Source organism: Acomys minous (assembly GCF_964271855.1).
Source record: "Acomys minous genome assembly, chromosome: 4".
In the NCBI taxonomy this organism is placed as follows: Eukaryota; Metazoa; Chordata; class Mammalia; order Rodentia; family Muridae; genus Acomys; species Acomys minous.
The window spans coordinates 69,380,473-69,408,049 of NC_140486.1; the positions used below are offsets into that span (position 1 = coordinate 69,380,473).

The window sequence follows — 27,577 nt, forward strand, 5'->3', positions numbered from 1 at the left end:
ATCCTTTTGGCAGCACTGGCCTTAGGCGAAATTGTTAAGTAGGTGAAGTCAATCTTCAGGGAACTCTGGGATTCTGCGGCCTCCCTCCTGCATGCCAGAGCCCCTGAGTTCTCTCCCTTAATGTTAGAGCGAGCCGAGCCACCGAGCACTGCTTTCCGTGTTCGGAGTTATTTTAACATTCAGTTGTCAGTCACTGGTAACAAATTTTTACTCTTCTTCAAATGTTTGCATTTACACACAGAGCAAAGCATTAAAGCTGGCAGAGACAAAATGGCTTTAACTCCTCTGACTGGAAATGGCTGCTTGTCGCACCCACTGGAGGAAGGTGACTCAACAGAAAAAGGTGGTGATTGATTGGTGATGTCTGCCCATGCAAACAAAGGGGGTGAGAAATTTGCCATGTCTGCCCTAATCTTGAAGTGTTTCCTCCTATTGGACAGTTTCCAAGCACTAGAAATCAAGTGTAAAAAAGACATTGGGGGGCAATTGAAGCTCCTTAATGACCTTGAAATCAGCCCAAATAGGGCTATTGTCTGGCATCACATAAGAAGTTAAGAGGTAAGAAAAACCAAGTGTACCAAGAACTTAGCGAAATATCATAGATGGAGCATAATGCCACAGAGGTCCTTTCTGCAGAGTGGTTGGTGTGTGTGCAGCCTTAGGGAGTGTTCCATTTTGGTCCCACTTCTGCTTTTAAGCATCTTCTTTCAGGCTCACACAGTACCCTGTGAATAGTCAGCACCCAGAAGCACCATGCGCTGCTTTACACATCACTGTCTCAAGCAGGCAGCCCTGCTGAAGCCCTGGCCTGCCGCTTGCTTATCGCTAAGCTTTTGTGACACCTCTATAAAAATAACAAGTACCGTCGGTGTTAGAGTATAACTTGATGTTTCTCTTTGTCTTCTGTTATTTGAGGAGGTGGAGAGACATGCTGGCTTCTACAGTTTAGAACCACAGAAGAGATTGCAGTTCTGGGTTGGGAGCAGTGAGAACGCGCTGTAGGTCAACGGCGCTTGGCAAACTAACGGCCTGGATGAGATCTCCCAGGACATGAGTGGCAGAAGGAGAAAACCTGCTCCAACAAGTTGTCCTCAGACCTACACACACACACACACACACACACACACACACACACACACACACGTAAATGTGCGCTCACACACAAACACACTTGAACACTAACTGAAGTATACAAAATTTCTAGGTTAACCTCAGTAAAAGTCCCTAAGATAAGAACAGGTTGGGAGGGAAAAAAGATTGAGGACTTCTGCCTGGCAGGAACTGTACTAACAAATTTTGATACAAATCATCTCCTTAGTTCTTACTAATAAGACTTTACAGAAGGATTTCTTTACAACCAGTCACTGCCTGTCACTTGAGGCTGCTAGACCCCACTGGCCTGCAGGTGTGAATGAGACCAGGTTGTTCTTTTTTTTTTAAGATTTATTTATTATGTATATAGTGCACATCAGATCACATTATAGATGGTTGTGAGCCACTATATGTTGCTGGGAATTGAACTCAGGAGCACTGGAAGAGCAGTCGGTGCTCTTAACCACTGAGCCATCTTTCCAGCCCCAAGAGACTAGGTTGTTCTTAATGCCTGTGAGTGATTGGCTCAGAGGCTTTGTCCGCAACCTTCAGGCTGTCGGTCCTCTACTCCCCTAGCCCCTGGGAACTTTCAAAGACATTGCCCAGCGGCCATGATGGATGTGTTCATGTCTTCCTACCTCAGCATCTTGAAGGGTGCTTCATGAGAGCACGTGTTCTCTGCCTAGTGGTGGAATAGTTCATAGATGCTGTCGTTGGATAGTTAGTTTTCTTTTAGCCTTGATTCTGTTGTAAACTGATCTGCAGATGGGGAAAGATGTGATTGTCCCCGGCTTTCCATCAGTGTTTTGTGTTTCTAGTTCTGAACACATTGCTTGTTTATCAAGCTGGTAGGAAGGGAAGGAAGGAGAGCAGAAGGGAGGGAGAGAGAGAGAGAGGGAGGGAGGGAGGGAAGAAAATGAGGGAAGGAATACTTTCAGGACACAAGTCTTTCGGCTTCTTCCTGCATTTGTTCATAGTCTTGGGTTGCCTAAGGAAGATAATTTGGATTTTTTTACCATTCTTCCAATAGAGGCCTCTTGGATATACTTACGCATCTTCCCCTACCCATGCCAGTTGAATTCATGCTGTCAAAGATCTGAGGGGAGGAGTAGAGTATGTCTCCAACTCCTTATCATCTTATGCTTATACTGGCTCTAATCCCACTATAGGGTTAACCCTATACATAGGGTTTTACACACACACACACACACACACACACACACACACACACACACACACACACACATATATGGTTACCTTAGTCTAAGAACTCCCTCACAATGTGCCCAGAGGTATTCTAGATCCTAGGTGATTCTAGAGCCTGTGAAATTGACAACCATTGTTAGCCATCAAGTTGACAGATAATGTGCCTCATCAGCACAAAGCTTAAGCCGGGTGGTGATAAGAAGCCATAGGCGAGCTATAGGTTCCGTCCAACTCAGAACTACAGTAAGTCTGTGCGCTCCAGGACATGCCCATGAGAGAACAGCAGCTAAAGAATCTACTTTCTGTGCTTAACAAATAGAGAGTAAGAGAGAATGGAAAACAGCAGGAAAAAATGCCTTTTGCCCCAAATAAAATTTTTTGATTAAATAGAGTTGGGAAAAAAATTCCACGCATACATAACTTGATTTTTTAAAAGCTACATGGTATGTCTGTCAAGAGTTTGATAATTTTTAAGATATCTTGATGGAGCTATGTGAATATACTCTTCAAGGTAATAATTAATTCCCTAGGGAGAACATTCATTAAAAAAATCATGTTACCAAAGAGGAAGGGAAACACGGAAAGCTAGGAAATCACTCCATAATCTGGCTGACAGTTAAGTCTTTCAGGAGATTACAAAAAGAAAATGAGAGCTTGAAGTGTACATAGTTGAGTAACAACATGAGCTTCAGATAAGAGTCAGATAGCAATGTTTCCATCATGTCAAACCCCACTGGAAGGGCCCCAGGAGTGTCTCACAAGGTACCTGTGGCACAAGGATGCTCATCGCAGCCACACAAACAGGTCTGTCTGAGTATAGTAGGCTACCCACGTGCCTGAGGAGACAGATGACTAAAAGATGCATCTGGAAGTGCAAGACCCCACAACTGAGATGGTTTCCAGGAGAGAGAGAGAGAGAGAGAGAGAGAGAGAGAGAGAGAGAGAGAGAGAGAGAGAGGTGTTCTGTTTGAGATAAGGTCTTGCTGTGTAGCTTTGGCTTGTCTAAAACTCCTTATGTAGGATCTGGCTTCAAATTCAGGGTTCTACCTGCTTCTGCCTCCTTAGTGTTAAATGTGTGTAAATCAACATGCCTCCTGTGAGTGTGTGTGTGTGTGTGTGTGTGTGTGTGTGTGTGTGTGTGTATAATATTTAATTTTCTGATGATGCATGTAATACCACACCTGGCTTCATAATACATATGTGTATGTGTATATATATGTATGTATGTATGTATGTATAGATATATACATATATAATTATTATTATTTAAATACCCAATGATACAAGTGATAGAAACTACACTCACAATTTTGAAGTTTACTCCTTCATAGGTGTGAAAAAGAGGTATAATTCATATTAACTTCCGTTTGTACTTCCATTCTGTAAGAGGAGGCAGAAACTCGGCCATCTTAGGGTTCTCATCACCTCCTGCAGAGCTCTGAGAGCAGATGGCAATGGCCACACAGACTCTTTGAGGAATCTATCCCTTTCTCCTCCTATTCAAGAGACGTTGCACCACAAAGATTGACATTGTGATGGCCCCATTACTGCTTGGAGCTCCTTTTCCCATCCAATAGCATTGGCCATGGATACCTCACAGGCCAGAAGACTCGGGAGTCTCTGTAGGGTTCGTCATGACCCCCTCAGCCTATAGGCAACAGGCAGCCACAGACTCTCTGGGGCTCACAGTATACGGACTAGGATATTATAAGGAAGTGGACTGTAGAGCCCCCCTCATCCAGTGGCATGGCGTCCAAACTTGCTAAAGTCTTATCTTTGGCACTAACAGCTGTGCATTTTATCTGCTCTTTTTACCCTTACCCGGGTTGAGGGAAGCTTTCTTTCAATCCAAGGGAAAATGCTTATTTCTCTTAATCAAATATTTTATCTGTTTCAATATTAAATTCTCCAACAGTTTCGAATTAAAATTAAAGCAGGAGGCACTGTGTCCTGTCATATTCTTCCTCTAACCCTGTAAACCCTAGCCAGTAACGCCTGAAACACTGTATGTCCTGAAAGGGAAAAGAGGGAACTTGGAAGGATAAAGTGCAATGCTGATAACACCTTTCAAAACTGAGCTGGGCGTGGTGGTTCACGCCTTTAATCCCAGCACTTGGGAGGCAGAGGCAGGCAGATCTGAGGGTTCGAGGCCAGCCTGGTCTACACAAGGAGCTCAGGACAGCCAAGGCTAAGCAGAGAAACCCTGTCTCAAAAAAAAAAAAAAAGCCTTAATGCAAGTCAATATTTTGGCAATGAGCTCATAGACTTAACAGAGACAAAACCAGCGTGTTCCGAGGCCAGCTGGCCACTTTCTGGTTTGAACTCTGGCAACAGAAGCAGCTTTGTGGTCTAGGTAGGTGGAGGCCATAAGCTTCTGACTCATTCCTTTTTCAATTTCACTTTCCTATGCTGATTATCACACCCAGGGTCTTGTGCATGCTAAGCAAGCTCCCTGCCACTGAGTTTCATCTCAGATCATAGTATTCTTTTGGATACATGGAATCTCTCTTATAATCCATTTCACTTCATTGTTAGTCTGTGAAAATAATAAAGCAACACTAGGCAATTTTTAATTGGTTAATTTCTGCTAGTTTTTCTGTATAATTAAAAAAATGACTTTCAAACAATATTGAGGCCCTTCTACCTCTGGGGAGGGGGCAAACAGAATGGAAATTCATGTGAAACAAATACAAAGTATTCAGCTTCATATAAAATATATATTTAATCAATTTTTTAAAAAATTGTGGTTAACTGACTGAAGTGAATATTGCGGTTCTCCTGAAGTCATTAGGAGATGTCTTGTAAATGAGCATTTAATAAGTTAAAAAAAAATACTCTCCTAACACAGCCCACAAAATCTTAGCGCCTCTGTTTCTAAAGTACACACCAGATATGAGTAACAATTTAATTTGAATTCATCACTTAAGCTTCTTTTTCACAGTGCAAAGTAAAGAGCATATTATCCACTCTTCCGTTGGTGACACTGAGGCTTAGGGAGGTAAGTTGTTTGCTCATGTTACTAAACTGGACATCTGGGAATTACTATCCTGAGCTATGTGTTTCGTGTTTAATTCCAGTGTGTGTTCCGCCATCCACCTCGGACCAGTGGCGTGAATTTTAGGTCTAAACAAATGGAAAGTGAGAAAATAATGGTTGTGGTTTGCTTGATAGAGACCTTGGACAGGTAAAGGAAGGAGGCAGCTTAAAGGTGCTTCCAGAGAGAAGAAACCACCCAGGGTGCTGTTCTCTAAGGAACGGCAAGAGTTATCTGAAGGCCAGTAAGGAGCAATGTTCTCAATCTTCAGGTCCAGAGTAGGACACAAGACTTTCCTCCTCTCAGAAGCATCCAGGAGATGAGTTCCTGCTGGTGTGACGCCTTTCCTCTGAGAACCAACCGCTGCTTAAAAAAAAAAAAACAGAATAGCATGAACTCTGTGCAGTGGCACACACTGGTATTTCCAGTACTCGGGAGGCTGAGGCAGGAGGATTATAGAGTACCAGGGCATCCTGGAATGTGACAGCAAGACTTCACGTAAAACAAACAAACAAACAAACAAAGAACAAAAGCAAAACCAAGCAATCAAACAATGAAAACAGCCCACGTGCATGTTCGAAAACAGTGGAATGTGTAAGCCTAATGTGGTGTGCTGGAGGTTCTGGGACGCTAAGAGACAGTGAGCCTTGTGAGAGAGGAGGAAAGACTCCATGCAAAGAACATGGCTACAAGTTAAAGAATTACACCTGTTCTTCTGGAAAAAGTGATGTAAAGAGAATATCACTGTTAGGGTGGAGAAAGGAAGGAAGAAGAAAGAAAAGATGGCAGCTCACTCAAAGTATCTTATTTTGATTTTATTGACTGGGGTTTCATTTATTCCGGTGGAGTTAAAACCATTGCCCAAGTTGGGGATAGCCCATTGAGATATCCGCTTAGTAGCTGTGTCATCAGACTCTACGCAGGTAGGTAGCTTAAGAGAGCAGTGAGCAGCAAGGCTGGGCTATTTGAACTGTGCGGTCTGCTTGCCCCCATGAGCCTTTTCAACTCACTTACAGCCAGTGAGAATAGGGCAGGTTATTAATTATTACATTTAAATTGCAATGAGGAAAATATTTGCTGAGTTTTCATATTTGCCGGGCCATTTCTTTTTCACTCATTCATCAACAATGAGGTCAGAGACCATCACATGCAGATGAAATTAATTTGCTTTAACCTATAAACACCGGGACAAGTGAAACATCAAAGCAATGTTTATTATCATCACCCACGCATCTGCCACTCCTCATAAGAGTCCAGGGCTCACGGGCCTACCTGTGTCACTTGCCTGCATCATAACCAGGGCCTGGAGATGACCATAGCAAAATGCAGCTAACCCAGGTGTGGCAGAGGGAAGGCTAGTTAGCTCTATGACCATACAGCAGGATAGCCTTAGAAAATATTTATTGATTGATTGAGTGTGATTGTCACCTAGAATTTGAACAGCTACTCTGCCTCGTGGGGGAGATTAACAAGTATTGGTGGATGTAGGGACAGCATGGGGCCACTTTCCCGGAGTATCCTGATGCCATGGAGTCTGTGTAAGAGAAACACGTGCAATGTGCCACGTTCCTGGTGGGGCAGGCAGTTTTGACAGAAGCCTGCAAGAGGGTAAGGAATCTTAGAAAGAAGCAGAAATCAGGCCAGAAACAGCTGTGGCACGGAGGCCTTACTGGGAACCTGGGAAGATTTTCACTTACGTTTTCTGGATGCAATCCGCACGCGAAAGCGTTCTGTCCCTTGCTGAGTTGTCTAGGGCAGCAGGGCGAAATGGCCATCCAATCCGTGTTCCTGAGAGAGAGCACAATCTTGCCAGCCTATTTTAAAAATATGAACACATGAAGACATTCTACAATATTTGAGGAGAGTGGAGCTGAGACAGAGGTGGGGGCTAGACTGAGGCCTTAGGCACACACCCCTGACCTCTGTGTTCTTGCCTCCCGCCTTCTCACACGATTAAGGACAGCCACTCTTACCTCCAACCTCTGTGCCATATTTTTGTTTCATTTTGTGGCACCCAGACCTCATCTTGTAACATGTCTCTGCTTCAGAAATGAGAGCTGTCATTCTTGTATCTCTTTTTACTAATAATATTGATATTTTTATTAAGAACTAGCTTATAACTGGCTTTATTGGCAAGCTTTAGAGAAAAACCCATACTTGCTCCTGTTCTGACCTCCAGCCGTCAGCTGAGAACACTAAAGCCATGATCAAGCATTACAACCACAGGCCTACCCTAGTAACGTCCTTCGTCTCCGCCTCTCCTACCTTCATCATTCTGCTAAGAGTCCAGAAGGCCTGGGATGGTTCTTGGGGATTTCACATCCTCAAGGCTTATGATGGTGGATCACACTGAATGCCTGATTCGGGTTTGGGATGCATGGGGTCGAGCCATGAACTACATTCTGCACGGATGAGTACTGGCTGGGTGGCAGTTTCGTGCGCTTTACCTGACTTCCTCACCTTCCCACGTGCATCACATGTTCTGATCCACGGGCACTACACATCCACTCAATCACTGCTTTTATCCCCTGGACAACTAAGGGTGCCCATGCCTTCAGTTCTGGGAAAAGAGTCTGGAGCTGACGCAAGGGTTCAATCTAGGAATTGAAGGTGTTCTCTCTTTCAGAACACACCATATACTTCAGGGAAATATCAAAAGGGCCTATAGAGACCTCAGAGTATGGGAAAAATTTGAAACTCTTCCATCTTTCTGTCTTTTCAGTAGACAATGCTCATGAATACCATGGCCAAAACCATGAGATACATGCATGTGGCATACACTGTGCCTAAGTCAGAAAAATGGACTATTGCTTTAAATCCTCAGATAAGAACTTCTACAAGGCAGTGGTGGTGCACACCTTTAATTCTTTTATCTCAGCACTTGGGAGGCAGAGGCAGGCAGATCTTTGTGAGTTCAAGGCCAGCCTGGTCTACAAAGTGAGTTCTGGGACAGCCAGGACTGTTACACAGAGAAACTCTGTCTCAAACAAACAAACAAACAAACAAACAAACCCCAAAAGAACTTCTACAATATTAACAATATAAAAGACGCTTACTAATAGAACTAATAGGAAATATCCATAATAATAGGATGCTACTAAGAGAGAAGAGAGAGAAGGGGGGATTTCAGAGGTTAGGGTAGAGGCTCAGTGGGCAAAAACATTTGCTGTGCAAGTGTGACGACCTGCATTCAGAGTCCCAGACCCCATATAAAAAAGCCAGGAATGGTTGTGTGCACACCTGTAACCCCACTCTGTGGGAGGGCAGAGAGGGCTGGCAGCTGCTAGCCCAGCTAGGGTTCAGAAAGCAAGCCTGCCACAAAGGACTAGGGCAGAGCATCCTAGATCAGGATGCCCAGCATCCTCTTCTGGCTTCCCCGTGACACTTACACACTCACCATGCAAGCACCCACCCCTACCCCCACACATACAATAGGAAGGAAAGAGAAGTCAAGAGTCCTAGAAACCACTGTGAAATCTCAGAAATGTTGATCATTTACAGAGACATTTGTAACATCACGTTTTCTTAATGGTCTTCATTCTAAATCAACACAGGAGTCAAGCTTCTGAGATGATCTACATCCATTTAAAAGCAACGAGAAAAAGAAATGATCTTATGCTTCGCGTGTGCTTACAATACAAATGCCTCACAAAATGCCCCAGATAATGTTTGCTCACATCCCTGCCTACATATCAACCTCACTGAATTCTGCAGGGTGAGCCCTCGGCCAATAGTGGGCCAGCAGCAATGTTGTTTCCACACCCTCTGCCCATCACAATGCTTTGCTCCGTTTTCTGCTTGAATGTTATCTTTGTGGGACTGTGAAAGCATAAAGCCAGAGACCGTTCCATCAGGTCACTGTCGCTACAACTTGCTCAAACAGAAATAAAACAGTTTTTCATGCTTACTGATCTTGGCCTTTTGGCCATTTTAATGCTCTGCTGACCCGAAGCTCAAGTAAGGATGTATTTTGTAAGAGGCACTGAAACTTTTCTTTCTCTGAAGCTGAGACAGTTCACATTTGTGGCAGCATGCAGAAACAATTTGATTTTTTAAAAAATCCAAACGCATTCTCTCTGTGACTTTCAAAGACTAGTTGATCTTTAAGTAACACATGTGATATTAGTTTTTCCATTTTAAAATAATTACATTGTTGGAGACATTTTAATAGCTGCAGAGGCTGCTCTCTGTATTAGCGCAATTCATGGTCCTCGACAGCACTGTCTCTGAAAGTCCCCCAGGACCAGGAAATACAAAACTCCGCGCACGTTCCAATTTTACTGCCTGCAGCTAAAAGAAAGGAAAGAACTTAAAACTGTTGAAACCCTTCAACTTTAAAAGCATTAATAGATAGTCCTGGGGGATTAAATCTAAATCTTAATGTGTAAAAATCAAGTTAATAACCAGGGAGATTAATATGGCTGCATTTGATTATTGTGATAAGGCAAACAATTAGTGCCGTTAAAGAGAGATGGCTTAGTCTCCCCCTTGCCCCTCACATCAGCCAGGCGCAGGAAGCAAATGGGAAGAAAACATTTTACTCCAGCATTTTCCCCCCTCCTCAGCCTTTGTCTTGCTCTCACCATAGCTGATTCCTTTTGAACATTTTATTTCAGACTAGAATCATCGATGCCTCTCCAAATTCCACTTTCTGCCAGACCGATGGCACGGAGCAAGCATCACCAATTGGATAATGTCAGAAAGTGGTCCTACATTGTGGCTCCAAGACTTTGTAGCTATTCGTGATCAAAGCAAACAGAAGCTTGTTCAAGGGAGAGGGGGAGAGAAGGAAAGAAACAAAGAAAAGACACAGATGAGCAAGACACCTAGACCATTTAGCTTAGGTTGGTTTGGTTGTGAGCCTATCCGTTAGCTGCAGAGCTATCATCTCTCCAGCCCCAGCAGTAGGCTTTAAGCCTTTCACAAGGCCACTGCCAGCCTTATAGCGTTAGCTGCTCAAAGACGCCACCTGCCTTAAGCGTCCTGTTGAGGTGGAGACATCTTAGCAAACACGTCACTAGCAGCAGTGTGCCCTTCTTATAAAAGATGCTCGCATTTTGTTTATTTGCTTTTCTGAAACAGGGTCTCTCACTAGGCGGCTCTGGCTGACACACAGTAACTGCGTCGATCAGGCTGGCTTTGAACTCGTAAGGCTCCTCCAGACTCTGACTTCTGAGTTCTGGCATTAGGCATGTGGGCCATCATGCCTGGTTAGGGGATCCTACGTTTTCTTTAATCTAGTATTGCACAGAGGCACGCAGGCATGTGTGTGGGTGTGTGCGTGCACACGTGGTTTCTAGCTAGACCGTATACACATACAGACACACGCACACAGGTGCGCATGCGCATGTACACACACACACACACACACACACACACACACAGGAATTATAGGACTGTAGGAAGGAATCCCCATAAAGGAGGAACTCCTACCATGTGAAGAGTTAACCTGTTCTGACTATCAACAACCAGATGTTGTACAAAGACACTCACGCACTCCAAATTGAAATTGACTCTCTCTCTCTCTCTCTCTCTCTCTCTCTATATATATATATATATATATATAGAGAGAGAGAGAGAGAGAGAGATATGCCTCAATTTAAAAAAGCCGTTTAGGTAGACAATCTGGGGGAAGTCTCATCAATGAGCAGGCCCAGCACTGAGCAGAAGTCTGTCTGCAGCGGACTCCAATCTCCAATGTTACCTTTTTATGTAGTGACGGTATTTTGGGTACTGAATTAGGACGGTGAAACCAAGGTAGAATGAATGACTAGTTAATAATATGTGTCTGGGAACTAACAAACACCAAACAGCTTAGGCAATGGACATTTCAAAGGACTGGGTGGGGTGGGGAGGGGGCCAGGGAGGTGCTCAGATGTTTGTGGCCTAGGTCACTTGAACCCTTCAGAGGGCTGTCTCCTTCATTGTTTTTGTCTAAGCAGGTGCCTGCAGGGAATTCCGGAGGGGGGTGCATTTTAATAACCACCTTTAACAATGGAATGTTTGTTGGCTTTTATTTAGCCAAGCATCCCAGCCAAGTGTGTTTGTTTGGAGGTAGGAAGTGAGTATCTAGCTATGGGTGGTTGTGGCTTCCTGAGTCTTAGAGCGTTGTGACACTCCCCAGTCTCAGCCGACTTCATGTGCTTATTCCAGTTGAGAGGTTTACGATGTGATTTTTTACTTATTTATTTATTTGTTTATTTATTTATTTTTATTTTTGCCTCAGAAGTGCACTTGGACCAGAACATAGGGAGCGCTACCATTCTTTTTCCTAGCATACCACAGTGAGGAGATTTGACCTTCACACCCAGTGGAACTTACATAGCCAGTGACTTGCATGTGGTCACCAGGAAGGTGACCCGTGGTCATTCAGTCAGCACAGGCAGCTGTGCAGGAAAACGATGGCTGAGGCACGTGGCTCTGTCAGTAGCCACACCCTCACCCAGGCTGCCTCCGCATTCCCAATGGGCACTTGGGCTTTGTTTCTCATGGACACTTTGGTTTGCCTTGATTCCCTGTCGCCTGGGGAACTGCCACATCGTCATTTACAGTCCTCACAGCCTTTCTTCTGGTGAGCCCATTTGGAAGAGCACATAAAAGTCCCCCAAGAAACTGGGACAGAGGTTTTTCCAATTTACTACCTGCGGTGCGTCTTGGGTACAGCTTTCTTTTCCTTTCCACAGTGTTAGTTTTGGGGGTGACTGGTTGGTTTTTGTGGTATTGTTTTGGGGCAAGGGCTCACTAGGGCTTTTGCTGCCCTAGAATTCAAAGTGTCCACATGGTGGCCTTGAACGTGCAGCCTACCTTCAGCTTCTTCAGTACCAGATTATCATGTTAAACCAATGGACTCTTGTCGAATTGGTCCTTTTCTTTACTATGCATGTATTTACTTGTTTGCCTGCCTGCCTGTCTGTCTGCCTACATGCATGCATGCCTGTCTAGCTGTCTGCCTGCCTATTTGTTTGCCTGCCTGCCTGTCTGCCTGCCTGTCTGTCTGCATGCATGCATGCCTGCCTGCTTGTTTGTCTGTCTGCTGAGACAGGCTTTTACTATATAACTTTGCTGGTCCAGAGTTTGCTATGTAGTCGAGGCTGCCCTTGGACTCACATAGATCCACTGCCCTTGCCTTCCAAATGATAGGATCACAGGAGTGTGTCACCATGCCTGACACCTTGGTACCGACTTCAAGGCATCCTAGGGACATAAAGTGGGAGCACGTGCTTCTCTCAAGCTCTCAGAAAGCACCGGAACACCATTGTTCTGCTTCCTCTTTGCGATGAGCAGTCAGAGTCCTTATTTAACAACAGTGTTTTATTTTGTGGGGGATGCATCAGGAAAGGCTGGGGATGTAGACAGGCAGTACTGCAATGTCATCATTTATAAGTCACTTATGTTAACGAAATGTTTGAACAACAGTATTTATCACAGGGTGGGAAGAGAGGATGAGGAAGAGCGGGACTTAAAAAGAACTTGTCCAGGACATGTGCATTTTGCTCTCTTCTCTAAATAGCTTCATTTTCATATCAAAACTCTTTTTATTCTTGTACCCATGCACTACTGAATCGATCGATAGTTTACAGACACGGTGGGACTGTGTTAAGAGTTTCTTCAGCTTTGACTCTGACAAGGATCGCCTTCATCCGGCTAATGGCGCAGCCTGTGCTGACACAGAATGCTCGCACGGTTTTTGAAGTGCTGATAACTAACTATTGAAAATAAGGGTTAAGAACGCTAAAAAGCTTGGGGAAATAGGAGGGAAACACATACACACACACACACACACACACACACACACACACACACACGTGGCTTAGAGTCTGAAGCACCTGCCGTCATTTTGTCCATCAGCAGCAACATTAGGCTTTTCTATGTGTGGAAAAACCGTGCTGCGCGTTTTCTGACTTCAGAGCTCAAAAAGAAGAGGTTGTGTTTCTTTAAAACAAAGGCCTTAAAAATCAAGTATGCCCAAAGGGGAGCCAAGCAGTGAGATGAGAGAGGCCTGCCTCCTGGGTCAGTGGGTGGTGGGGTGCACCCATCTTTCTTTGGCAGGAGGATTTCCTGCCCTTTTTTTTCAGGAGTGACCTAGGAGGAGGTTAATGACTCCAAAGGAGGACTTTTCCCTTAGGGAAAATTTAATCTTGTGACCTTTTTCTCCCTGTGTCCATTTCTCTTAAGTCATAGATGCCCTTCATTTAAGTTACATCAAGCTGTTTTATTTTCTTCAAAAACACAGTTGAAGTGACTGCTTGGCTTGCATTTAACCCTTGAACTGGATGCATTTTAAAAGGAAATCACCACACAGAGGATGGTTTCCAGACCCGCTTTCAGATCTCTGCATTCTTTTTTCTCTCAGAAATATATGAACATCGTATAAACGCTGCCGCAGGGAAGTCCGAGATCAAAGGCTATTTGTATGACTTTTAGAACTGTCTCTCCTAGTGGCTCTAACACATGTGCACACATTAAAAATGGCATTCTATGTTATATGCTAGCACATTTGCATTACTTAAAAGGATATAAATTATTTTGAAACAGTGATTCGGAGTTTTCTAATTTTTTTCCTTTTTTTGTGAGAAGAGTTAGTTTTCTGGTTTCTTCAGGGTACAAAGATCATTGACAATGAAACATTTATTAAGTAACATATAAATGAAAATAAAACTCTTCAGGCAGGATTATAGATAATTAGAAAACCTCACCTTGATGTGGCCAAACAGTTTTTTTTTCCTATCTGAAATATGCAGACACCAATGGATCGAGTTGAAAGTCAGAACAGAGTAAAGTGAAACTATAATTATTATTTTATTCTCCAGGGTTCAGATTCCTGGTGCAATGAGTTTTTCAGGGTAAAGTGAAAACAGAAACTTCCTTGTACTTCAAGTTGTCAGTTCTTAAAAACAACTTTTTATTCTGCAAGAGAGCCGGGGCATTTTCGGTGCGATCGTGTTACTCTGTCTCGCTGCCAGCATAAAGTAAAAAGCATCTTGCTCAACGTGTAGCATTCGAGTGTTCCATTTGGAAACAGTAAAACTGGGGTAGTGTGGTCCCCACTAATGCACAGCAGCCTACTCGCAGACTCTCTAGTACGTGGTATGTGGCTTGGAGAATTGCACCCTGTCTCTTTAGAGTAAACCCCATTCGGGGGCACGAAGATGGCAATGGCCTGAAAGCTCCAGTTAATCAACTAGCTGTTTGTTTGTTTGTTTTTTAAATTGTCTCAACTCATCAGTGGACCCAGGCTGAGAATCAAATGTGCCTTTTCCACTCTGTGAGAAGACAGCTAGGACCTGGCTTTGCCCCCAGGCTATCATGAAGCTGTGTCATATGTGGGAAAAAGACCATTTCTGTGAATTACTGTAATTGACCCTGAACACAAGAAGGGGGGAACAACAACCGAGGTGTAGCATGAACATCATGATCAACACTTCAATGTTTTGAGAATAAAACATATTTTTTTCATGTTCCACAGGAGTGCTGAAGACATCAAATAATGCAGAATTATTATAGAGTAAGCACTGCGTGTTAAGAGCGTTCTGGATGAGGAAGAGGAAACCAGTAGAAAGGATACAAAGTACCTCGGTATTCTGCCAGTGGTCAGTTTGCTTTCCCTGGGACAAAATTTTGTCCTAAGATGGCCAATTTAAAAGGGGGAAGGTTTTGCCTCATGACTTTAAAGGCGTAGCTCACTTTGACTTGGTACTGGTGTCTATGATCCTGTGGCGAGACAGGACATTAGAGAAGGAACACATGGCGCTTGAGAGGAGACAGGAGTCCACAGTGCTTGCTCCTTCTCTTTAGGCTTCACCTCTTAAAAGTCCCTCTACCTCTCTAGGCCATGGCAGGCTGGCTAATGAGCCTTGAGTCCATGGGCCTGTGGGGACACCTACAAAGTGTAACCGATATGATTGATAAGCAAGTGACAAAGCTACGCCTAACAGTGTACAGCATCTGACATTTCTCACATTAGCAAGTCCGGGAAAAAAAAATGCACCATCAACTCTTCAACCTTGTTCTGTCTTCACCAGAGCTTCAGAGGATGAGCATCTCCTCTGCCTCAGCCAGGAATCCATGGCTTCATTTCTTCCCTCATCTCCATCCTCTGAGGACTAGGGTGAGTGTCCAGATTTCCCCTGAATGGTCCCCACCACCCATCTCTAAGGGGATCTGTTTGCCTCAAATGTTGGGCTCAAGTGCTGCCACTCTCTGTCCCTTTTCCAGACCTTGTCAAGGTAGTCCCTTGCACCTGACCTGAGTAGGCTCTCAACATCTCTGGGTTTCTCTCAGCGCAGCCTTACCATTAACAAGCCTCCCTTTGCTGTCACCCACAACCTACACCACCTGCTGTCCCACACTCATTCTTAATGTTCATTATTTGTACATCAGGAGATGAAAACTCTGGGAAGTGGATGCCCAGCCATCCGTTGACTTCTGGCTTCTCAGGAAACAAGTCCCTGTTTCCTCATTGCCACATGGGATTCCTCAGCCCATTCTCTAGCCCAAGAGCCATTGCCATTAGAATGCAGTTGTGGAATTACTAGCCTGTCTGTCTCTCCCTTTGAGACAATGGGTTTTTACACATACCTGTCACACGATACGCTGCCTACAAGTTCTGAATTACAAGGAAAGATGGGTCTTTGGGGGTGAACCTTCTACTTGAGGCAAGAGGGGAGAAGACTGAGAGGAAGTGGAGAGCTCTGGAAAGACTGATGTCGCTGCTCCAGAGTCCTAAAGATGTATCACAGGCATGTGGAGAGAGTGGGTCTGCTTTGAGATCATGCACATGGGGATTTAAAAATATCAAACCATTGACAAATGGTAAATTATTCTGTCAATTCTAGTTCTGTGGATGCTTCCTAAAATATATACATTTTAGTCTATAGTTTGAGGATTATGCTTTTGTGATAATTGTCAAGACAGCAGCCTACAGATCGAGAAAAAAATCTTCACCCACCTTAAATCTGACAATAGGTTAATATCTAAAATATATAAAGAACTCAGGAAATTAAACACCACCAAATCAAATTATCTAATTAAAAAACAGTGTACAGAGATAAACAGAGAATCCCCAACAGAGGAATATTGAATGGCTGAGAAGCACTTAAACTCTCAATGTCCATAGTCATTAGGGAAATGCAAATCAAAATGACCCTGAGATTCCATCTTACACCTGTCAGAATGGCTAAGATCAAAAACTCGAGTGGCAGCACCTGCTGGCGACGATGTGGATAAAGAAGAGCACTCCTCCATTGCTGGTGGAGTGCAAACTTGTACAACCACTTCGGCTATCAATCCAGAAAATTGGAAATAGTGCTACTTCGAGACCCAGCCATACCACTTCTGGGCATATTCCCAAAAGATGCTCTACCATACCACAAGGACATTTGCTCAACTCTGTTCACAACAGCCTTATTCATAATAGCCAAAAACTGGAAACAACCCAAACGTCCCTCAACCAAAGAAAGAATGAATAAAGAAACTGTGGTACATATATACTATGAAATGCTACTTACCTACTAGAAACAAGGAAATCTTGAAATTTGCAGGCAAATGGGTGGAACTAGACAGGGTCATCCTGAGTGAGGTAACCCAGACCCAGAAAGACACGCATTGTATGTATTCACTTATAAGTGAATATTAACTCTGTAGTACAGGATAACTATACTAAAAACCGCATACCCGATGAAACTAAGTAATAAGGAGGGACCAAGGGAAGCCGTCCTTGAACCTGACTTGGATGGAGAAATAGAATGGACAGTGGAAGAGGAAGTAGAGAGGGAACTGGGTAGGAGAGGATGTAGGGAGGGAAACAGGGGGTGGGGGGATCAGATGAGGGGAGAGTGGGGGGGAGGTTTGAGGGGGGCATCACTGAGACAAGCTGGAGACCTGTGACTGGGTAGGCTATGGGGAGCAAATGGGGATGTCTCTAGTTGAGTCTCCTAGCAACAGGGGACAGGAGACTGAGGAGGCCACCTTCTAGCGAGGCAGGGCCTATAGTAGTGAGAGGAGAACACTGATCCACCTACAAAATCTTTAAACCAAAATCTACCCTGCCTACAAGATGTGCAGAGATAAAGATAGAAACTGAAGGAATGACCAAACCAATGGCTTGCCCACCTGAGACCCATCCCATGGGAGAGAGCCAACCCCTGATACCTTTAATGAAAACTGCTATGTTTACAGACAGGTGCCTAACTTAACCTCAGATGCTGAGACTCACAGCTAAGCATAAGGAGAGCTTGGGGAGTCCTATGGAAAAAGTGGGGGAGAAGGAAAGAAGAGCCTAGAAGGGACAAGACCTACAGAGTCAACTAACCTAGACCCATGGGGGCTCACAGAGACTGAAGCATCAACCAAAGACCATGCATGGACTGGACCTAGACCCCTACACATATGTAGCCAATGAGCAGTTTGATCGTCATGTGGGTCCCCCACTAAGTTGAGCGGGTGCTGTCTATGATGTGGGCTCTGTTGCCTGCTTTCAATTACTTTGCTGTAGTTTGCTGTAGCTGGGCTGCCTTGTCTTGCCTCAGTGCATGTGAAGGAGTTCACTCCTGATGTGACTTGATGTGTTGAGGTGGGTTGGTGGGAGGGGCTCCCTTCTCTGAGGACACGGAAAGAGGGAGGGAGGGAGGGACCAGGAGGGGAGGAAGGAGGGGGCTACCATCAGGATGTAAAATGAATATATCAGTGAAAAATAAACTTAAATAAATATAATTGTTTTTTAAAAGTAACAATTGCTTTAAAAAGGATTTTGCATTATAACATAACATAGTCAAAATGTGCCCCAATCCGTGTTCCAAGGTTGGCTAAACAACACTCTCCTTTTGCTTTTTTTTATAATGATTTATTTATTTTATTTATTGCATATGAGTGCTTTATCTGCAGAAGAGGGTATCAGATTACATTATAGATGGTTGTGAGCCACCATGTGGTTGCTGGGAATTGAACTCAGGACCTCTGGAAGAGCAGGTGGTGCTCTTAACCACTAATCCATCTCTCCAACCCCTTTGCTTTTAACATAGAACTTTTACTTTAGCATCCTTATGATAGTAGCACCTAAGTCATTGTTTATCCCTTAGACCATTTTAGAATGAAGACTAAATATTTGAAGCCTTTACAGACTCATTTGTCTGGATAACACAGCAGAGATCAGGAAAGTTATAACAGACAGAGGCAAATTTGAGAACTAGGTGGGTGGTGTGGCTGAAGGGGTTCCTCCTGTGCTGGTATCTCCAGGTATGTCAACAGCTAAGCTGCAACTGAGAAGGCAGAGTTCTGCTCTGCTGGAGGAACGGTCATAGGGAAGGGGAATAAGGGGGAAATGGGAGGGAGGGAAGAATGGGAGGATACAAGGGATGGGATAACCATTGAGATGTAACAAGAATAAATTAATAAAGTAAAAAAAAAAAAAAGAAGAAGAAGAAGCCTGGGATTCTCCAAGAAGGCCCTGGGGAGGGAGCCTCCTGGGTGGCAGTTGCTGGCTAGAAGGCAGCTGAAGCTCTTCTCCCCAAGCAGAGTTGGAAGTTGTATGTGCAAGTGAGGCCCCTTCCATGTAATCCCCACTAAATGCCAAGTGGGCCAGCACCTTCATGCCACGCCCCTTAGGGTTACTACTGCTGTAATGAAACACCTTGGTCAAAGAAACTAGGGGAGTAAAGGGTTTACTTCAGCTTACACTTCCAGGTAACAGTCCATCACAGGACAGGACAGGAACTCCGGCAGGACAGGAACCCAGAGGCAGGAGCTGATGCTGAGGCCATAGAGGAGTGCTGCCTACTGCCTGTTCTTCATGGCTTACTCAGCCTGCATCCTTATGGAACTCAGGACCACCAGTCAGGGGTTGTCCCATCCACAGAGGGATGTGTCCTCCTACATCAATCACTAAGAGAATGCCCTACAGGTTGGCCTTCAGCCTGATCCTATGGAGGCATTTTCTTAGTTAAGTTTCCCTCCTCTCAGATGACTTCAGCTTGTGTTAAGTTGACATAAAACTAACTAGCACGTTCCTTCATCATCATTTTATTTTGTTTGCCTTTCTCCTGACCTGTTCTGGCTCTGTTAGGTCTTTATTAAAGAGCCACACCCAGAGTTATAGTGACACTTCAGCCGAAATGTGATGGATTTATCCAAGGATTTGCTGGTGTTTTCTGTACATTTGTTAATCTAGATGAAACTGCAAATGGCATGCTTGTGTCCCTGAACTGCTCGTGGTGCCATTGTGACAGTGTGTCAGCTTACTTGTGACTTTTGCTGGAGTTGACTCATTCATCTTTTTTCTTCCTCCAAGGCTCATGGAATGAGAAAGCCCATGACATTATATGGCTAGTTGGAAACTGGCCATGATAAGAACTTTTACACCACAGGAATTGATGAACGTCCCAAAGTAACGCTTTTTCCTTTATCCCACAAAGAGCTGATGTGCCCTTGTATGTGTTTTGCTATGTAATTGCTTCCTGTAGACTGAGTATCTTAATTAAAAATTTAAACCACAAACTATTGTTTCTACAGTAAATATGTTGCCTTACAAATTGGACACCTAAATCTGTATGCCACTTTTGGGGGTTGAGCCTTTGTAGTGGCGTGGGTCCTTGGCTTATTCCATGTTCTCACCTCAAGCCGAAGGACACCATAACATGTTCTTTGCACATGTCATTCTTGGAGCTTCCCAGTTTACTTCTCCTGAATACAAATTTTCTGACTTTAACTACATTCATCAGGAAAGCCCATTTTCCCAGCATTAGAAAGGTGGCCTCATGTCTTGAAGTTTCTAATCTATTCACCTCTTCATGGACTCAAGATAGTCAGAAAAGTAACACGTCGTATTCAACATGTCCAGATTGTTTATTCCTGCCCTCATCCCCTAAGGAATATAATGTAAGCACTATTTACTCAGCATCTCTACTGCAATAGGCATCGTAAGCAATCACCTAGAGATGATTTAAAGTGAATGGGAGGGTATGTGCAGGCTCTAGACAAGTATGATGCTGCTTTATATGAGATGACTTGGCAGGCACAAATTATAGTGTCTTGCTGAGGAGTCTGGTTCTAATTCCTTGGCAACACCCTACACACACACACACACACACACACACACACACACACACACACACACACACTATATATATATATATATATATATATATATATATATATAAAATTTATATAACCTATAATTATATAATATTATATATTATATGGTAGGTCAGAGGACAAGCTCAGGTGTCAGTCTTCGCCTTCCATCTTATTGGAGACAGGGCCTCTTGTTTATTGCTTGTACTTCTGGGACGTCTCTTTTCTGTACCTCCCATCTTACCATAGGGACACTGAGACTGCAGATTCACTATCCAGTTGATTTTTATGTAAGTCCTGGGGATTTGAACTCAGGTCTTCACATTTGCATGAGTGCTTCATCCACTCTACAATCTTCCTAGTTGTTTTAGTTAGCATTACTGTTGCTGTGACAAAACACCATGACCAAGAGCAACTTGGAGAGGAAAGGGTATATTTTGCTTATAGTTCCACGTTACAGATTCATCATCAAAGAATTCACACAGGGCAGGGACCTGGAGTCCGGAACTCATGCAGGGGCCATGGAGGGCTGCTTCTTACTGGCTTGCTCTCCATGGCTTGCTCAGCCTGCTTTCTTATAGACACAGGACCACCAGGCCAGGGATGGCCCCACCCACCACAAGCTGGACCCTTCCCCATCAATTAATTATTAATTAAGAAAATGTCCTACAGGCTTAGCAACAGCCTGATCTTATGAAAACATTTGCTCATTGAGGTTCCCTTATTCAGATGACTTTAGCTTGTGTCAAGTTGACATAAACTAAGCCAGCACACTAGCCATGATTATATATTTTATGATATTCTTCTAAAGGTCATGCAGAGGAGACTGTGTCATTAGATCCAATTTTTAACCCAGTCTGTGTCCAGGTCCTCTGCTCTGTTTTTCTGACTAAAACGGGTATGCCTTCCTTTCCCTAGACTTGGGCCATTCCATGTGGAAGCTGACAATGAGTTTGTGTCTTCCTGCTCCTCTGCCCCAGCTGGGAGGGGAAATGCCCTGCTAATTTGCTGAAGTAAAGAGGAGGATGAAAGGCAGAGGGCAGAGGCATGTGTAGATCCAGCCTGCCCCCTTTGCTGCAAGCCAATTTAAATACACTGCACCAAGAAGGCCCAGGAATTTCCAAGAAAGAATTAATGATTGCTGTTTGAAACCACTAGATTTTCAAGTAGGTTGTTCTAGAATGTGGCTTTGATGATAGATAACTGATACCTTCTGAGATTTTCATGAAGACCAGAAATTTTGCCTTGATCTCTTTCCGTTTCCAAATTAAAATTTAAAATTTCAAATAAAAAGTTTAGGAAATAGTTTTCAATGAAAGCAATAGAGAAATAGTAACCGTCACTGACCTATCAGCTATTGAATGTCTCCTACGTTCTGGTCACTATTTCCAGAGGTGAGGAATTGGAGGGAAATTGAAAAAGAGGAGTTCTTTTGTTTTGTTTTTTAGGTGGGAGTTGAGACCAGATTTCTCTGGGTCCTGGCTGTCCCAGAACTCACTACGTAGACAGGCTAGCCTGGAACTCAAAAATCCACCTTACCTCTGCCTCCTGAGTGCTGGGATTAAATGTGTAGGCCACCACCACCCAGCTGACAGAGAAGTTCCTGCTTTCATCAGTGCCACTGTCCAGCTGTGCACATGTAGGAGGGATAAGTACAGTAGACGTGCAATAAATGCTAGCACCACTGTGGGAAGTGCTTTTGGATATTCTTACTCTAGAGAAGGGTTTTTCAACTCACCATGACTTTTATCTGAGAACAATTTACATGCCCGTGGGTATAGAGGAATGTAAACCAGATACAACAATCAAACATTCACTGAAAATAAATCATAAATACATTTATTTTAAAATAATTATTTGAAATGTAGGCATATTAATTTGCTGCTTATTGAAAATGAAAGAAAATTTTCACACTAATGAGATGAACACGCTGGTCTATTTTAACATAAAGAAAAGATCATGGCTGAATAGTTGATACAACAGGATACGAAGTCTCTTCAGCAGTTTCAGAACTTAAGGGTATTTTGACTCTATAATCACTGCTGAGAATGTGGCTTCGCGTAAATACGTAACACCAAAGGGAGGTTCAGGGCCATTTTAGAAACTGGTCAAAATCGGTTATAATCTCAAGCTAAAATTCATAAAATAAGTCCTTAGGAGACTCAAGTCGGGAACTCAAGCACCAATTTATTTTAAATCAAGCATTCTGCAGCTGGAGAGACCATCTCAGCAGGCTGAGGTGCTGGATGTCCGGCTGGGTGGCAAGGTAGGCGGTGAGCCATCGAGCCCAGACTCATTACGCCGTCTTTAGTCTATCCCTAAATCGTTTCGGAAAACTTAAACTCTGTGTGGACTCCTCCGTGGTTTGCGGATGAGAAGGACTAGCAGGGCTAGAGTGGAGGGTATTGGGGGCTGTCCTGTGGGTCGGCAGAGGGAAGAGCAGGCAGGAGTCAGCTTGTGGGTGGAGGGCTGGTGTAGGAGCCTAGACAGGGACATCATTCTCCAGAGGCCCGAGAAAGTGACCAATGTAACAGAACTAAGAAACAAACAAGCCGGGCGCGGTGGCGCACGCACGCCTTTCATCCCAGCACTTGGGAGGCAGAGGCAGGTGGATCGCTGTGAGTTCGAGGCCAGCCTGGCTTACAAAGCGAGTCCAGGACAGCCAAGGCTACACAGAGAAACCATGCCTCGAAAAACAAAACAAAACAAAAACAAAAACAAAACAAAACAAAACAAAACAAAACAAAGAAGCAAAACAAAACAACAAATTCCGATCAGGAACAAAGTCTAACCACAAAACACTGAAGTCCAGCCATTGGTGGCAATGGGGATGAGGACCAAGGACATGGCACTAAGTAAAATGTGCCAGGCACTTAAAGACAATGATAGCAGGTTCTCACTCATACACAGAAATGGAGGTGGGGGGTGGGGAGAAAGAAAGAGAAAGAAAATATTGATCACAGATAAGTAGAAAGAAACACAGTTGTTATAGAGGCTGGTTGGGGGGTGGGGATCAAGCAGTCCCCCTTAGTTAAGGGGATAAAGGCTTGAAAGCAGACACCAAAATGCTGGTGAGGGTGAGGGATGGGTTCTAGTGTTCAGTAGGCACCAAGGATGATGGTAATTTGCAACTATTCATAGTAGATCCCAGACTAGCTAGAAGAGTCAGTTATGAGCATTAGCAATAAAAAGAACTGGCAAGTGTTTGAGGTACCAAAGATGGTGATTATCTCACTTTGTGCATTACACATCATGGGCTTGTGTTAAAAAATGTCACACTGGGCTCCACACACGTGCAGTTATGATGAGTAAATGAAAGTAAGAAAGGAGGGGTAACGTGATAAATCATCAGAAAAAGTGTGGAAGAAAGAAATGGCTGTGGAATGAGCTGATAGGAAAGAAATTCAGACCTGGAATCGCAAAGGCCAGAGCAGGCCCTTGGGATTGGGCATTCATTCCCAAGATGGCCAGAGGGAAAGGGGAAAGCAGAGTCTCGGAGACACAAAGTCCAGGTAAACTTCTGAGCTGCACTTATGACCAAGTAGCAACGCAGAACCAGCAGGGTGGCCCTCCTTGGAACTGTGACACACCTACTTTTTTCTAGGGTAACTGGGGACGATTCTCCTGTTAACTAAATCTGTGGACTTGAGGCAAAGCTTTTCCACCTAAGACTGTTTCTCAAGAGGAGTGTGTTTGGTTTTTATTCCCCTAAAGTTAAAAAAACAAAACGATGGAGTGATGAGTAAAGACAGGTGGTGTGTATGCATATGTATGTGTTCTTGCACGACTGCGAGTGTTCGTGTGTGTACATGTACACACATGTGTGGGTGTGTACACGTGTGTATGCATGCAACTGTGTGTATGTGCGGTTTAGAAATGGACAACTTTTCCAAAGATGTCTTCTCCCAAAGTTTCTTTTGGAAGAACTATATAGAAGGTAAAAAATAAAAGGGGGGGGTGGGAGAAATTTGTAGATGAACAAATCATTATCATAGTAAAATTCTATGAAAGACAATAGACATATATTTAGAGGTGACAAATGGCAATAAGATGACTAAGGATGCATCTTGCTTAGCATTATGCATGTTCAGAATCATTATAAATATGAGAAGAATGAAATACTGTTAATGTGCTGCCTAGAGACACCACCCTGAAACCACCTTCCCCATTTGTACCTGACAAAACCCTGTTCCTTGTAACACCCAGGCTGTTGCCTCTCCCATGGTGCCTGTTTCCACCTCCTTCAGAGAATCAATCTCTCCGCTTGTTGCTCTCTTCAGCATCTTGGTTATTCTTCAAGCATCTTTCTTATTGTGTTCTATTATAATCTTTTAGAATATTTGGGTTTTTTTCTCTTCTGGACCTTTAATCCCTGCAGGCATGATTCCAGTGCTTTTCTCTATTAGCCTCTCCCTTATCCTTTACGCAGCCCCACAACAGAACTGGTAATGGATGCTCACGGAAGCAACGGCACGGTTTAAAAACTATCGTTGACGTGAAGCAAAGTAAGTAGAAAAGAGAAGAAGAATTTTAGGAAGCTCTTCGGCTAAAAGAGAGGTGCCGGTTAGAGGATTAGGAGAGGATTCAGATTAGGCTCTTACGGTGTCTGGGCAGAAGAATGAGCAGCCCCACAGGAAGAGGGATGCAAGAGAAACAGAGATGAGCAGCAAGCAAACCCAAGGCCTTAGGAACACTCAGAGGAGAGGCCAAGCTCCAGGAAGACCCAGGCAAGCGAAGGGGTCATTGGGGAGAATTTCACACTGAAGCCCAAGCTTGGGAGATTTTGAGAAGTGCAGGGGGGGGGAGAGGCCATTTTCAAGCACAGATGTCAGAGGGAGGAAACGCATTCCTAAGTGTTAGTTTCAGAGGGTGTTTTCTGGTAGCGTCTGAAAATATTTCTCTCGATATGAATTTTCACAATTTGTTCCACAGGAGAAAGGTTCTACTAAGATGCATTGCAGGAAACATTTCAGATTACTGGGAAACACAGAAGCAGAGATGGAGAGGGAAATGCAGTCCTGTGTCTGTAAAACAGACACAAGGCCTGGCACTTTTCCATTGATTTCCTTAGACTAAAGGTGCACCTATCCACTTGCACATAGAGATCACATAAGCACCCCTTCTTCACTCATCCAAATAAAAGTGGACGGTAATGGCGAGCTAGCAGTAGGAGGGGAATCATTTTGATGTATATGCATGGACCATTATTTTAGAAAGTTGGCACTACACAGGAATCCATATAGACACACACATACACATATGCATGCACACACACACACACACACACACACACACACACACACACACATTATGTATATTATGAAGTGACCTAGAAGACAGAACTAGCACTGGTAATATATCTCATTTCTAGAGCACTTGCAGAATACTTGCCTGCTGGCATGACCAGTCTCTTGGTTGGAGATAGGGAGGAGGAGGAGGAGGAGGAGGAGGAGGAGGAGGAGGAGGAAGAGAAGGAGGAGGAAGAGGAGGAGGAGGAGAAGAAGGAAGAGGAGAAGGAGAAGGAGGAAGAGGAGGAGGAAGAGGAGGAGAAGGAGGAGGAGGAAAAGGAGAAGGAGGAGGAGAGAAATTAAATCATCTAGGGAAAAAACTCTTTCAATGGATGAGCTTACTGGATTTTGAAACAATTTATAGTATTGTTTTGTTTTGTTTTTTGATCCCCCACCCTGCCTCTGATTCCATTAGGGTTATATCTTCTTGAGTGATTTCGGACAGGGAACAGAACTCACCTCCATGGATGGTCTTTTCCTCTACACTCTATCAGGGGTTGAAGCATGTGACTGCAGCACAGGCAACAGATATCACACTCAGGACTTGAGGTCCTTGGACAATGGTGGGAAAAAGCAAGCAGGGACTGGGGGATTGCACACAGTGACAGTCAAAAGCCAGCAGTGCCTGAGTAAGCTGAGGCTAGCTTTGTTGTGGAGGACCCAGCCTGAGCATGATGGGTTTTACCATCTCTTTTCCTGTGGATTCTTTGAATGCTCTTCTTCAACTCTCATTGATTCTAGAATCTGAAAGATCCTTTTTAATGTGCTGGTTTCCTGCCTCAAGTGGTCCAGGATAGTTACCTAGAGATCTAACTGTCACACCAACTCATTACCAGTGGCTCTTTATAACATTGTAGGGAAGGGAAATTCTTCATTAGATCTTTTATTACACATACATACATATAGACAGACACACACACACACATACATGGTTTGTACATGTATGTATGTATATACGTATGCAATATCTGTGTGTAGGCACACTTGCTATGGTGTGTAAATGGAAGTCATAGGACAACTTTGTGAAATACATTTTTGTCTTTCCATCTTAACATGGGTGCTGAGGACTAACTAGGGTCACCAGGCTTGCATAGCAAGTCATCTCTTGCTGGTCTTGTAGACTAATGGAAAAGAGTATGTACACATGTCAGTATATGCATCCATGCATGCGTGTGTGTGTGTGTATGTGTGTGTGTCTGTGTGTCTTGTCCACATCCCATGCATCATAATTACAGACATGACCAGCTTCAATAAATTTTGCTATTGTGGTTTTGAGACAAGGTCTCAACTCTGGAGTTCACTGTGTAAGGAAGCCAGAGAGATGCCTGTTTCTGTGTCTGTTTCTGCTTCCTGAGTGCTGGGATTAGAAAAATGTACCGCTCTGACTCAGGCATTATTCTGGATCCTGAGGAAATGGAGCTGACTACTTCAAGAGAGCATCGCTGCTACCATCCAGAATTCTGAGTCTGACATATAAACTCTGTGCATGACATGTATCTATGAGGTTCAGCAAATTAACTCCACCCAAAGAGACACAAATGAACAACTGTTTTTATGTACCTGGGGGTGGGGTATCTTGTTGCAGCTGAGCTGGGTCTTCTGCTGGTGGGTCTTCTTGCAAGGATTTGACAGAGGTCTCAGAGCCAGGATGTCATTCCTGTGAAGGTGGCCATACCTGTGGGAATGACCAAAGGAGCCATCTCTAAGCACACTGATAGTTCCCTGCATGCTCAGTCTCTCCCTGGTTACTGGACCAAGAGCCTTAGATGGCTGAGGAGTGGTAGGGAACCTAAATCAAGACATCCTGCTTGGATGCTCTCAGCGTGATAAGGAACAAGTGAGACACATTAGAAATGATGACAGGAAGATGGAGACTTGGAAAGAAGGGAGG

General features: G+C 43.9%; 2 long non-coding RNA genes across 2 annotated transcripts; one reads left to right on the top strand and one right to left on the bottom strand.

The window, feature by feature from the left end:
* Window positions 1-5,113: 5,113 nt before the first annotated feature.
* Window positions 5,114-27,345, bottom strand: LOC311596459. The gene is made up of 3 exons (XR_014778851.1): window positions 27,247-27,345; window positions 7,030-7,120; window positions 5,114-5,695 (listed from the first exon to the last, which is right to left on the bottom strand). It is a non-coding gene; the product is annotated as an uncharacterized lncRNA (long non-coding RNA).
* LOC311595916 lies at window positions 11,764-17,920 on the top strand. Its single transcript, XR_014778615.1, has 4 exons — window positions 11,764-11,978; window positions 14,799-14,922; window positions 15,355-15,440; window positions 17,510-17,920. It is a non-coding gene; the product is annotated as an uncharacterized lncRNA (long non-coding RNA).
* Window positions 27,346-27,577: the final 232 nt, after the last annotated feature.